At 40.9% G+C, this 14,727-nt stretch overlaps 1 long non-coding RNA gene across 1 annotated transcript; it reads left to right on the top strand.

The window, feature by feature from the left end:
* The first annotated feature begins 11,125 nt into the window (after positions 1-11,125).
* LOC144691990 (uncharacterized) lies at positions 11,126-14,386 on the top strand. Its single transcript, XR_013579248.1, has 2 exons — positions 11,126-12,474; positions 12,942-14,386. It is a non-coding gene; the product is annotated as an uncharacterized LOC144691990 (long non-coding RNA).
* Positions 14,387-14,727: the final 341 nt, after the last annotated feature.

The following is a 14,727-nucleotide window of genomic DNA, read 5'->3' as shown; positions in this document are numbered from 1 at the left end:
GGAAGGATTTTACTTGGAGTCTGGGCGTATTTCTTTATTTTAATGTGGAGAGGTATTAAGGTCTCCCACAACATGACATCCAAACAATGAGCCAGTTGTGAATTGGGATCAATTCATTGATAAACTTGGACGACAGCACCGCGACAACATGAGGGAAAGCATTGAGTGTGTCTCAGCTTTAGGTTTCACATCAAACTGTATTTTGTAGGGTTTGAGAAATAATCCCTTATTAACAGGCTGAGTGACGCTGACATTGATGAAACCTCATGACTTCCAGGTACATGGCATTTTGTCAGGTCTGTGTGGAACTCCATCTCGTATTAACCTTAAATACGATGAGCTGATGGGACAAGTATTGTGACGCACTGTGCGATGGCTGTTTAAGTAAAAAGTGATGCAGTTGGGCAAGGTGAATTGCGTGTCCTGCTGGTTACTTTTCAGAATATCTAGTATAACATTTACTTATTAATCCTCCTCCTCTCCTAACAAGTTCTTCCTCAAGTCACAAGCCATCTTGACTTGGCGTAGATATCGCTGTTCCTTCACTGTCGCTAGGTCAAAATCCTGGAGCTCCCTCCCCAACATCACTGTGGGTGTGCCTACACCACATGGACTGCAGCCCTTCGAGAAGATAGCTCACCGCCACCTTCTCAAGGGCCGTTAGAGATGGGCAATAAACCAGCCACGTCTACATCCCATGAATGAATTAAAAAAAAAGAACTTTGCTTAGTAAAACCAGGGTTCCCAGCAGCTCACACATGTGTGGGAGAGTAGTCGTGCAAATACATTTGTATCAGTGAGTTGATCCCTGATATTGATTATGGTTCAGGTTCTGCGGTAGACCAGCTCACCATAGAAGTTAAGGGTTTCAATGTAAATCTCGTCTTGACTCGGTGAGAAACAGACAAAACAAAACCCAACCTTATAGGTCAGCAACATTACATTGCACTGGTTTGGCACTGAGGCAAGCAAGTTCCACTGCTTACACTGCAGCTTCTAATATAACGCCAGCATCAGTGGAGCATGATGCATAATTAATGGGCCTGAATTATACCCATGACATGGACTGCACTGAGGTCAGCAACAAGACAGTGTTGTGGTTAGCTATGCAGAGCTGTGAACTCCTAATGGCTGGCGTTTAACAGGTGGGTGGGTCTGCTGTTTGATAATGTGTAAAAGATCAAAAAGGAAGTTTGGAAAATGCTAACCTGATGCAAAGGATCACTTGGGAACTTCCAAAATGAAGTCTCACTCTGAGCTGGACTTACACTGTAACTGATGCAAATTCATCTCAAACATTGGTCTTTAGTGTGTTGAGAAGTTCGACTTGGCCCTGACTCTCAAGTCATTTTAGTGCTGATGTATACCCAAAGCCATTTCAAACCAATATACTTGCGGTAGTAAAATATACACTCAGAGACATAGAGCGAGTCCACTAGGAGGGATTAAACTGTGGGTTGGAATTTGGATATTTGGTCAATTAAATCAAATTGAATTGAGACAAACTGTGGAGGCAATGTTATACTGCTTCACATTAGTTGTATAACTGCAGAGGTACAAAGGGAAATTTAAGAAGATCCTAGATGGTTGGATCTATTGCTTAGAAAAATCATAGATTTCATTTATTAATGTCAATATTAAAAAAACTGGGATTCATTTAACCACAAGCAAAACTATGTACATGTGCAGATCTATATTCTCCCTTGCCAGAGAGTGACACAGAGTTAGCAATATACCTTGACTCTCTGTAAACTTGTGCAAATGCATTACAATTGTGTTAATATTATTTGGCGAAAGGTACAATGAACATTCCTGATATTCACTTTTTAAACCATTGTGGAAGAGGGAAAATGGGAGGGGAATATGACACATTATGCTTTTGAGGAAGTTCCGAGGTTTTTATCTGTTGGATGATATAATGTAGTTTGTGTTAATGTAATTCCCTGGAAGAATTTTTCAGGATATATCACATTACATTCTAATTACTGGATCTATTTTTCTTTCACAATTTGAAGAGGATATTTATAATGTAAATATTCTAATGCACATTACCCAACCATAGCCCAATTATTACTTTCACTGGCTCCAGCTGTACTGAGACAAAATTGCAAAGGAATTTCATGCACCATTTGAGCCAGCTTTTCCTACTTCTTTGCTTAATCAGATTTAAAAAAAAAACATACAAACATTATGAAACCATTGGAGGGATATGATATTTTTATTTAAGTCATTATGATACTGATCATAAGTCACTCACCTAGGCCTAGCCGTCTTCAGTTGCTTCATCAATGGCCTTCCCTCCATCATTAGGTCAGAAGTGGGGACGTTCAATGATGATTGCACAATGTTCAGCAGCATTCGCAACTCCTCAGATACTGAAGTAATCTGTGTACATGAGCAGCAAATCCTGGACAATACTCAGGCTTGGGCAAGTAACATTCATGTCACACAAGTTCCAGGTAATGACCATCTCCAACAAGAGAGAATCTTACTATCTTTCCTTGACATTCAATGGAATTATCATTGCTGAAGCCCCCACCATCAACATCCTGGGCTTAACTGGACCAGCCATGTAAGTACTGTGGCTACAAGAGTAAGTCAGAGTCTAGGAATTCTGCAGAGAGTAACTCACTTCCTGACTCCGCAAAGCCTGTCCATCATCTACAAGGTAGTTTTGTACATAATGGACCAGCAAAAAGGCAAATACCATTTTTCTTCTTCACCTTGCTATAGTGAACTCTTAAACACTGCATATTCTTGTTTATACAGCTTTAGAAATGTAAAAGTTCAATCAATATGGTTTGTAGCAAAATAATCAAACAGAATGTGACACTTGTGGTTACCAAAAGGTTGTCATCTGCATAATCTTCCAGGAAAGAGTTGGGATGCCATGATTATTTTCATTGGAGCAATAGAATAAAAGAGGTGTGTTGGAGTTTTTTTTAAAGAATTATGAATGGTTTGGTGAGGTGAGCGGGGAAGATTATTTCCGTTGACTGTAGAGCCAGTGGTGAGGGAGTCATTCAGTTAAAGATTGTCGCCAAGAGAGTGAGGGGAGAGGTTTGGAAAGATTTCTTTTGGCAGCGAGTTGTTGGATTTTGAAAAGATTGACTCGCATTTATAGTGTGTCTCATGGCCTCAAGGTGTCCAAAAGTGCTCTACAGCTAATGGAATATTTCTGAAGTATAATCACTGCTGTAATATAAGAAAGAGGGCAACTGATTTGTGCACAGCATAGCCCCACAAACAGCAATGTGATAATAGCCATGTAATCTCATTTAGTGAAGTTGTGAAGGATATATGTGGTCCAGGACACCTTGGAGAATGGGATACTTTGTCACAGGTGAAATTGTAGCAGAGGCCTATGCAGCTTTTATGAGCAAAGTAGACGAATATTTGAAGCATGTGTTCATGCAGGGCTATGGAGCGGGTACAAATATTAAAATTGATTTTGGATTGCTCTAACCAAGAGCTGGCACATAGATGGTGGGTTCAATGACTTCCTTCTGTGCTGGAAACTTGCAAGTTCTGTGGTTTGAAATGTAATTACGCTGGCAACACAATCTATAGTCTATGCGAGGTTACAGAAAAGAGAATCAAAATCACTACCAGCATTTCTTTAATCCTTCAAGACCACATTCCTCATTTTCAGTGGTGTTTTATTTTCAGTCATTTTATAACAAACAGGGAATGCAGCAGTTTATTTTATGACCACACAGTTCACGTACAGAAGACAAGTACTGGAGAACAGCCTTTGAACAGTGCATTAAATGTTACTGGTGATGTATTGCTTGATTAGGACAACATCTGATATGCATTCTACCCACTTCAGCTGCAGCTTTAAAATTCAGCTACACTTTAAAAAATGGAATTTAAAAAAAATGTTTTACTATAGATGAAAACTCCTGCCAAAATTTAGTTACTTTTCATCAACACCACTAAACCTTTTCTGTTTGAATAAAAAATTCTACCAGCAGCTCCTACGACGGGGCTGTAAAATTCCACCCAAAGAATTTTGAAAATGTATGTACATTTGAACATACGAATTAAGAGCAGGAGTAGGCTACTCAGCCCCTCGAGCCTGCTCTGCATTCAGTAAGATCATGGCTGATCTGATTATAACCTCAACCCCATATTCTTGCCTACCCAAATAAGCTTTCATCCTCTTGCTTATCAAGAATCGATCCACCTCTGCCTTAAGAATATTAAAAGACTCTGCTTCCACTGCCTTTTGAGGAAGACAGTTCCAAAGACTCACGATCCTCTGAGAGAAAAATGTTTCCTCATCTCTGTCTTAAATGGGTGACCCCTTATTTTTAAAACAGTGAACCCCAGTTCTAAATTCTCCCACAATTGGAAACATCCTCTCCACATCCACCCCGTCAAGACCCCTCAGGACCTTGTACGTTTCAATCAAGTCGCCTCTTACTCTTCTAAACCCCAGTGGATACAAGCTTATCCTGTCCAATGTTTTCTCATAAGAAAACACACCCATTCCAGGTATTAGTCTAGTAAACCTTCTCTGAACTGCTTGCAATGCATTTACACCCTTCCTTAAATAAGGAGGCCAATACTGTTCACAGTACTCCAGATGTGGGCCCACCAATGCCCTGTATAACTGAAGCATAACCTCCCTACTTTTGTATTCAATTCCTCTATTCTATTAGCTTTCCTAATTACTTGCTGTACCTGCATACTAACCTTCTGCGATTCATGCACTAAAACACCCAGATCCCGCTGCATCTCAGAGTTTTGCAGTTTCTCACCTTTTAGATAATATGCTTCTATTTTGGAACTGGAATAATCTATGTGCTGCCATGCCCTTCTCAGTACATGTTGTTCTATGGTGTGCTCATTTTGACACATTTGATGAATATCCCATATGTACCGTAACTGTGGTTTTATTTACTGTACAGCCAAGCTGCATTAACTTCACAATAAAAAAAAGCTTAGGTTTCTTATCAACAATGATCTGCACAATATGTGAAAGGAATCCTCTCTCTTCAGTATTTGGACCACATGCTGCTGTTGAATTTTACAATCTCCATTTCAGCAAATTTGTCTTGTGTTGGTATCAGTATATCCATCTGTCTCTCCATGAACAAGAATGTGCCTTAACACACACTTAAAGCAGCCTTAAAACACATCTGATTGTGTTTTATGAGACTTAATTCATAACTTCCTCTGAGCAGAGGCTGAAATTCATTCCATTTAGAACTAGGCATTTGAGTTTGCTGTAAAATGTGAATACTGCAAATGGCAGCCATGGAATTGCTGTCAGAATCTGAATCAATCCCATTTTAAGGGAAATGGCTGAATTCTTTTTAAGGTCTTTTTTTACAATATGAAAGCTGACACTGAACCATAGAGCTAGTTCTACGAGCAAGTACCATAAAAATATATTTGTGCCCTCCAAAAATCTAAACCTTCTCAGATCCAGCTATGTCCCCAGTGAACCCAAGAAATTAAATCTTGTGTCATCAGTGCGTCTTCAGTCTCCAGGAATACTTGTGAACATCACTACTGGATGGTTGCTTTTAAAGAAGAATAGAACAGCCATCAATTTATTTAACTGGCTTAATCAATTTATTGAACCAGCTTAATAAATTTATTTAACCAGCTTAACTGCTTTTCTTTCGAAAAACGTTTTGTGTTCCTCTTTTCCATAATATTCACTAATCCCCTTTATTTTGCCACCAAAGCTTCTTGTGGGTCTCCACCTTTATCAGTGTAATACTTCACTATTTTACTCTTTGTTAAATATGCTCATGGCAGATCTAACCTGCGGCTAAGAATGCACTATGTGTGGTGGCGTCAAACACCTTTTCCTAGAGATTTTCTAGAGATTTTCTCTGCTCAGTATTACTAGTTACAGATCTCTTCATGATTTTGCTACAATTGCTGAAAAGAGGAAAACTTTGTGAATGAAAGAAAGCAAGATTTGCATTTATATGGCACCTTTCACAACCTCATGTCTCCCCAAAGCGCCTTATGTTCAACGTGGTACCTTTGAAATGTAGTCACTCTTGAAATGCCCTCAACTTAGAATATTGCTCCAAAGGAACACTTTTTCTGGAGAAAAATGTTTGTATTTCAATATGAGTGTAAATACAATTCAGCATAACCTTGTCATTAATGAGTCTAATACGAGCTTAATAAGCAAAAATGATTTTTAATTAAACTTTTGTTAATGTTTATTGTTTCACTTGTAGAGGAGTAAGATCTATTAGACCAGTAGTAAAATCTGACAATTAGGGTTTCCTAGCTATATTCAATCACGTATGTCTAATATTTTGCTTGAATTTCAGCTCTGCACCCTAACTTTTTAATGATACATCTGGTTACAGGCTACCTGCAATTTACCAATTTAAGCAGTGCAATGGATGTCTTGTGACACAAGCATAACTTTATGTCTTCATAACTTTAATAATTATGTGGCAGTTTGATGGAATGAAATTCTCTTAATGTGTTCAACTTACAAGGTATGATAGTTGTTCAATTTTGCCTCTCGTTCCCAGCAAAAATAGTGGCCAATAACTGTGTTTTACCCTCAGAGAAATAGCACGTGCCTCCATCTGTCCTGAGAGGCAGGATAATGTAGTTGGTCTGACATTGAAGACTAACTGAATTGTTTCCATCACTATCCGAAGCTTGCCTGAGAATAATGTAGCTTCGTATTGATCTCAATGAGCTGTTGACAGGGTCATTTTTTTAATTCAAACTAGGTTTGAAATAAGCTTCCCTATACTTTTGATCTTTTGCATTCCTTGCATCTACCAAAGCTTTTTTGATGGATTGTGCAAAATGCTAAAGCATGATGGAGAATCAATGTGGTGTTTTGTTACTTGGATGAGATAATTGTGGAATATCTACCTCAGCACAATCAGGAAATTGTACCCAAAATATGTTTGAAATTGCGCTGGTTAGGTTAGGCTTCAAGCTTCCTGCCAAAAGTTATTTGATAAAGTGCCACATAATAGGTTTGTTAGCAAAGTTGAAGCCCATGGAATAAAAGGAATAGTGGCAGCATGGATACAAGGTTGGCTGAGTGACTGGAAACAAGCGTGTAATGATGAAAAGTTGATTTTTGGACTGGTAGAAGATATATAGCGGGGTTCTCCTGGGGTCAATCCAAGAACCACTGCTTTTTTGACCTATATTAATGATCTAGACTTTGTACAGGGCCCAATTTTAAAATTTATGAATGATACAAAACTTGGAAGTATTGTGAACTGTATGGAGAATATAAGAAACTTCAAGAGAGGAATGGGTGGAAAAGGGGCAGATGAAATTTAATGCAGAGAAGTGTGAAGTGAATTAAAGTTGTAAAATCCTGATTTCGGCCTGAATTTTGTCTGGGCACCACACTTTAGGAAGGATATGAAAGCATTAGACTAGGGAGCTGGCAGAAAAGATTCAAGAGAATGGTTTCAGGGATGAGGAACTTCAGCTGTGTGGGTAGATTGGAGAAGCTGGTGCTGTTGTCCTTGGACAATAGAAGATTAAGAAGAGATTTGATAAGAGTGTTCAAAACATTGGAGAAGTCTGGACAGAGTAGATAGGGAGAAACTGTTCCCATTGACGGAAATGTCGAGAATTAGAAGATTCGATTTAATGTGATTGGCAAAAGAAGCAACAGTGATTTGAGGAAAATGATTTTATGCAGCACTTGGAGTGCTCTTCCTGAGAATGGTTCAATCAAGGCCTTCAAAAGAGGATTGAACAATAATCTGAAGCAGAAAAATTTACAGGGCTGTGGTGAAAAGGTGAGGGGCTGGGAAGTGAGTTGCTCTTCCAGTAAGCTGGCACAGATATGATAAGCTGAATGGCCTTCTTCTTCTATGATACTAACATGCTTGAGAGACTGAATGACCTACTGGTGTCCCTATGCTGGAGTTCCTCAAGGAAACAGGAGGTATAGCCTTCGGAGAAAAGTAACAGACAAAATTTATTGGGTTGCATCTTCTGGTCGGTGAGCAGGGGGCGGTGCCCATTCGCCGATGCGCAAAATGATGTGGGGTGACATCGGGCGTGCGTCCTGAGGTCACTGCACGTCAGTTAGATTTTCAGTTCGGTGGGTGCGCAGCCGCCAAACTGTCAAAGGCCTATTAAGACCATTAAAAAAGTAATTAAACTGATTATTGGACCTGCCTATCCAACCTTAAGGTTGACGGGCAGGCGAAGAGCCCAGGCGGCCTTCAGAAAAAACATGAAACCTCATCCACGGGCAGGATGAGGTTTCATGAGGGCATTAAAATTTGTATGAAATGTCTAAGTAAAAGAAATTGACATGTCCCAGCTCATGTGACAGTGGCACATGAGGGGACATGTCAATAATTTTTTTTCTCACCTTTATTCAATGTTTGAAACCTGAGCCGATCTCCCTGAGGCAGCACTTTGCCTCAGGGAGACCTGTGCGCTCTTTCACGCGCATGCGCGAAAGAGCGCACACCTGGCTCAGGGAATCCCCCCTCGCCCGCACAGGGAGCGCATAGCGCTTCTGAGCGGACGTCACGCTGGGCAGGCCTTAATTGGCCCGCCTACGTAAAATGGCGGCGCGCCCTCAACCGGGGGTGCCGATCGGGAACCCGTCTGCTTGCGCCCGCTCCTGCACAACCCCCACCGACAGGGGGAAGATCCTGCCCATTACCTACCAGAGAGTGCAGTGCAGAAACTGTTTATCGGTATTGTGGCTTGGTCTCACTGTCAGTAGATATTGCAAAATATTTAATTAGATTTCAGAAGGATAATTAATATCATCCTCTCAAATTAGATGAGTGAATTTACTGCAAGTAATAAAAACAGAAGGTATTGGAAATAGAGCATCAGTGGAGCGAGAAACAGTTCACATTTTAGGTTGATCGCCTTTCATCAGAACTTGGACAACTTAGGGATGTTTTTTTAAATTTATTGCCCATCCCCTAATTGTCCTTGTTGAGAGGGCATTTTAAGAGTCAACCACATTCCTGTGGGTCTGGATTCACATGTAGGCCAGACCAGGTAAGGACAGCAGATTTCCTTCCCTAAAGGACATTACTGAACCAAGTTTTAATCAAGTACAGTGGCAGTGAAAGGGGTGTGGCAAAGAACAAAAGGGAAAGCCTGTGATAGTGTAGTAGGGAGGAGAGATTAAACGACAAAAGGGTTGATGGCGCAGGGCAAAAGATAGTGGTAATGAGTCAAGTAATGAAACAAACAATGTGTCTAAAGGAGGCGTGAATGGCAGAATGATAAACAGATGCCATCCGAAACAGGGCATGGACATTGAGAAGGGAGGAGGTAAAAGGGCAGGGGTTGTAACCCTTGTGTTTGCAAGGGAAGGCGCCATGGGATGGCAAGGGGTTGTTCAGAGTGATTGAAGGGTGAATCAGGGTGCTGGGTAGGAAACAGCCCTTTCGGAAGGATGAATTTGGGAGGAAGGTGGGTTTAGCACCATGCTGGCGATGAAATGGAGGATGATCCGTTGAATATGGAGGCTGTTGGTGTGGAAAGTGAGAACAAGGGAAACCCTATTTTGGTTTTTGGTGGGAGGGGAAGGGGCGAAAGCAGAAGGACAGGAAATGGGATGGACGTGGTTGAGGGCATTAAAATGCATGGTGGGAGGGAATATGGCAGAAGCACTGGTATGGAAGGTTGCATAATCAGAACAGATTTGATGGAAGTGAAGAAACTAGGAGAATGGAATAGAATCCTTACAGGAAATGGGATGTGTGGAAGCGTAGTGAAGGTAGTTGTAGGAGTCAGTGGGCTTAAAGTGACTAAAGGTTGATGGCCTATCCCCAGAAATAGAGACAGAGAAGTCGAGGAAGGGAAGGGAAGAGATGTAGATGGACGATGTGAAGGTGAGAGAAGGGTGGAAATTAGAAGAAAAGTTGACTATATTTTACAATTCAAGGTAAGAGCAGGAAACAACACCAATACCAAAGTACTGGAAAAAGAGGTGAGGTGGGGGTGGGTGGGGTGGGGGTTGTTGAGTAGGATTGAAACAAAGAATATTCTACAAATCCCATGAAAAGGCAAGCATAGCTAGGACCTGTTTGGAGGAAATGAGTGGAGTTGAAGGAGAAGTCTTTAATGTGAGAATAAGTTCAGCCAGGTGGAGGGGGTGCTGGTGGATGGGAACTGTTTGGGCCTCCGTTCAAGGAAGAAGCGGAGAACTTTCAGACCGTTCAGGTGGGGGATGATGGCTCAGCAAAATTAGCAGAATTATTACAATTTAGTCGCTCCCGAAATGGCAGATCCATTGTGGGCCAGGAACCTGTGGAATATTCAACGGACTTTGCCATGGCCCTTTAACTGAGCCATGTTATTAGCAGCTCGCTTCAGAATTCTTCAGCCAATCAGGAATGACAGGCAAGATCTATGTGCTGGGTCTATTAAAAAAAGGATTTCCAATTAAAGGGACCCCAGCCTGGGCTACAATGGGTCACCCCCACCTGGACATGGGAATTCTGCTCCCCGGTTCTCTCACTCTTACCTGGAGGCCTTTTTGTGAGACCTGAGGAGCTTCAGTGAGGTGAGCTCTCCCCAGGGCATGAGGAAGTGGATAACCTCTCCAACCGAGCAGGTGTGGATGGAATTAGCTGAAGAAGTCAATGGAAGGAGTGTGGTCCCTCCAACGTGGTGACAGTGCCTCAAGAACCCAAGACCACAGGAGGGTGGGAAAAGTGAGTAGCGTAACACTTTCAATGCCAAGCCCCTGACTTTCCCAGCATTCTCCTGCACAGCACTCCTGAACAACGCGCTTGCATCTCCACTTGTCCCCTTCTCTTCTGGCACTTTGCATCCCCATCTGAACAGCCAACATTCAAACTTACCCTCACCCTATTGCCCTCTCACTCCCATACCTTGGACTCATCCTCCACAAACGTCATCCTTTTCTGCTATCCAGGCAAGCCATTACTAACACTCCTAACTCTCTGCTTTCTTTTCTTGCAGGAGAAGCCATTAGCAATGCCTTCCCACCTGTTTCACTAGGAAGGAGGTCTTATTTCCGGAGGCTGCAGATGACATTGATGACATCCCCTGAAAACCTGAGACTTCTGAGACCCTAGTGCTCACAGAGTGCTGATCCTCAGCCTGTGGACCCTGTGTCGGTTGGGGGTGGTGGTGGGGGTGAATCTCACCTCCTTGGAGCTGGATCTCTGTGTCCATTCCCTCAGTCCTGTGAAGCAGCATGTGGCTGAGGGGAAGGAAGTTTATGTTGGTGCTCTTGGTGTTGCTGCTTTTCATCAAAGTTGAAAGACAGAGCTGCATAATGTGCTGGTCAGTGTCAAACTGATAACACTCTTGTGGAGTGCTTTTGGGTGGTTTACTGCATTTATAAATTTGCATTTACTACTATATAAATACAAGTTGCTGTTAGTGTGCAGCTGTGTGCTAAGGAACTACTGGGTACAAACCACCCAAAGCCCTTTGCTGTCCCTTGACCCCCTTTGGTAGGATACTTTGCCACCACTTTGATTCCGCATTACTATTGGGCCAGTTCTCAAATTAAGCAGCATAGGAACATAGGAACATAGGACTTCAGAGCAGGAGTAGGCCATCCAGTCTTTTGAGCCTGTTCCACATTCAATAAGAACATGGCTGATCTGGTTGTGATCTCAACTCCACTTTGCTGCGTGCCCCCCATAACCCTTTGATTCCCTTGTCTATCAGAAATCTGTCTAACTCTGCCTTGAATATATTCAATGATCCAGCCTCCACTGCTTTCTGGGTAAGAGAATTCCACAAACTCATGACCCTTTGAGAGAAAAAAATTCTCATCTCCATCTTAAACAGTAGACCTCTTATTCTTAAATTGTATCCCCTGGTTCTAGCCTCTCCCACAAGTGGAAAAATCCTTCCGATATTCACCCTCAGGATCTTATATGTTTCAATAAGATAATTTCTCTTTCTTCTAAACTCCAATGGATAAAGGGCCAACCTATTCAATTTTTCCTCAAAGGGTAAATCCTTCATCCCTGCAATGAGTCCAGCGAACCTTCTCTGAACTGCTTCTAATGCAATTATATGTTTTTCTCAAATAAGGAGATCAAACTGCACACAGTATTCCAGGTGTGGTCTCACCAAGACCCTCCTTTTATATTCCATCCCCTTTGCAATAAATGCCAATATTCCATTTGTCTTCCTAGTCACTTGCTGCACCTGCATACTAACTTTTTGTGATTCATGTACCAGGACACCCTTGGTACTACCAAGTTCTGCAATCTTTCTCCATTTAAATAGTATATTGCTTTTCTATTCTTCCTGCCAAATTGGACAAGTTCACACTTTCCCACATTCTAATGCCAAATTTTTGCCCACACACTTAACCTGTCTATATCCCTTAGCAGCAACTTCCAAGTACTTGAATCATAGAATCATTGAAACTTCCAGCACAGAAGGAGGCCATTCAATCCATCGTACTTGTGCTGGCTCTTTGAAAGAGCAGTTTTGCTTAGTCCCACATCTCCACTGTTTGTCTGTAACCCTGTAAGTTGCTTATCCCTAAGTATTTGTCTGACTCCCTTTTATAAACAATTATGGAATCAGCTTCTACCACTTTTTCATGCAAGCCATTCCAGAGCCCAGTAACTGTCTGAGTGAAAACAATTTCCCTCTCTCTCCTCTAGATCTTTTTCCAATGATTTTGAATCTATGACCTGTATTTATTAACCCACTTGTCAGAGGGAATATTTTTTTCGCTATTTATTCTAGCAAAACCAGGCATCATCTAGAAAACCTGCATTACGTCACCTTTTAATCTTCCTATTCCAAGGGGCACAGACCCAACTTTTTCAACTTTTCCTCATAACTGGATTCCCCCATCCCTGGTAACATCCTGGTTATCTTCCTTTACTCTTTCTAATGCCTTTACATCTTTCCTGAAATGTGGAGCTGTGCTGAATGCGAGACTTTATAAGATGGTTATGTTTTAAACTTTCTCTTTTTAACTTAAGGTAAAATAGAATGTTCTGAATGGGAGATGATGTGATCATACTAATTCTGCCCGGAGACACGCCCGTGTGATTTGTGATCAGCACCTATAGAAAATCAAGTGACAAGTTTTCACACCTTGATACAAAAGAGGGGTTTTCCTGGACAAAGACACACAGACTGAGAAGTAACCGGAGGGGGAGACAGAAATACTACTGCCATGAAAAACAGAGGAAAAGACTTTTTTGTATTAGCCATCTAGCAGGATGTTGGTGGGAACTGGTTCTCCATTTGAAGAGATGGAACTTGTGGAGATTTAAGGAACAAGGAATCACCAGTATGGGCCTTGCTGCTGGAAGTTGGCTCAGGGATACTCAGAGACTGAATGGAACAATGTTCAAAGGGCACTGGAAAACTCACCCAAGCATGGCAAGGTGAAGGGAGCCTGCTGAAAACCCATGGGCCATTTGGGACTTAAGCTTAAAGGCTGCATATCTGCTGGGAGCATGGCTTTAAAGTAATTTTGTTTTGTTAAATAGTTAATGGGGAAGTACCTTTTCTGTAGTTTGGTGTATTAGTTTCCTATTAAGTAATAGTTAGCCTATGTTGATTTTAGTTTGTTTGTTTGTTACAGTAAAAATCTTAAAATGTAAAATCTTGCAATGTGATTCTTTCCGTCAGTCGTTGAGAAATTCATCTCATTTTTGTAAAAGTTATTGGTCTCTATGGGAATCATAACAGGTGCCCACAATACTCCAGCTGAAGCCTTGCCAGTTATTTACGAAGTTCTGGCACAATGTCTTTGCTGTTATATTCTATTCCATTATTTATAAACCCAAGTAAGTCATATGTATTTTTAACCACCTTATCAACTTGCCCTATCAGCTTTGAAATCTCTCTGCTCATCCACACATTTCAAGATTGTGCTTTTTATAGTTTACTGTCTTTCCATATTAGCCCTCCTAAAGTGCTTTGCTTCACATTTCTCTGTGAGCTCCATTTTCCATGCTTTTGCCTATTTCACTGACCTATGTCAACCTGAAACCTTTAACTATCCTTATCATGATTGACCACTTTGCCCAATTTTGTAACATATTAAAAATTTAAACTGTTGTTCCCTGCACAGCAGTCTAGGTAAAGAAGGAATGAAAGTCACATAAACCACAAATAAGTTATGGTAATTTATTTCCAAATTCTCTGAATAATCCACATTCCAAATGAAATGTTTTATTGGACAGCTGACTCTGAATTCAATTGAATCTTTCTTATCTAGTAAATAGTAAAGTTGAGCTGAGTATTTTATTTGCTTTAGTTTCAAATGTATTCTGTCCAATTAGTTGTAACAAGCTTACAGCCATAGTGTGCAGTTGTCACATCTTTTATTGTCATATATTAACAATGTGTTTTGGGTTTGAGTTTTGTGCATTATTCATCTGCAAATAAATTTGATTAGTTGTTTTAGCCTGTATGTATCAATCTGACAGTGTGTTATTTTTCACTTCTCAAGCAAGGAGAGAACGGAATGGACATCCATGTTATTTCCAGTGAGCGATTTAATGCAATTGTTAAACCTGGGAATGCTAACTGGTATACAGTGGTGTATGAATATGCAGAAACTAGTGCGAGCATGTGTGCAAGAAGATTTTTTAGGAAAAAATCCTGAATTTTAATATCTCTGACCAAATGTTGTGACAGAAGGATTTACTGAGGTTGTGTGGAGGCTGAGTGGAACAGAAAATAGTTTTTTCACCACAAAAAAATTGAGCAATTAGCAGATCTTTGAATAGAAATAACATTTTATGAGTGGAA

This window comes from Cetorhinus maximus, chromosome 16 (assembly GCF_964194155.1).
Source record: "Cetorhinus maximus chromosome 16, sCetMax3.hap1.1, whole genome shotgun sequence".
Classification (NCBI taxonomy): domain Eukaryota; kingdom Metazoa; phylum Chordata; class Chondrichthyes; order Lamniformes; family Cetorhinidae; genus Cetorhinus; species Cetorhinus maximus.
The sequence above is the reverse complement of the archived record's forward strand: the minus strand, read 5'-3'. Positions and strand labels throughout refer to the sequence as shown.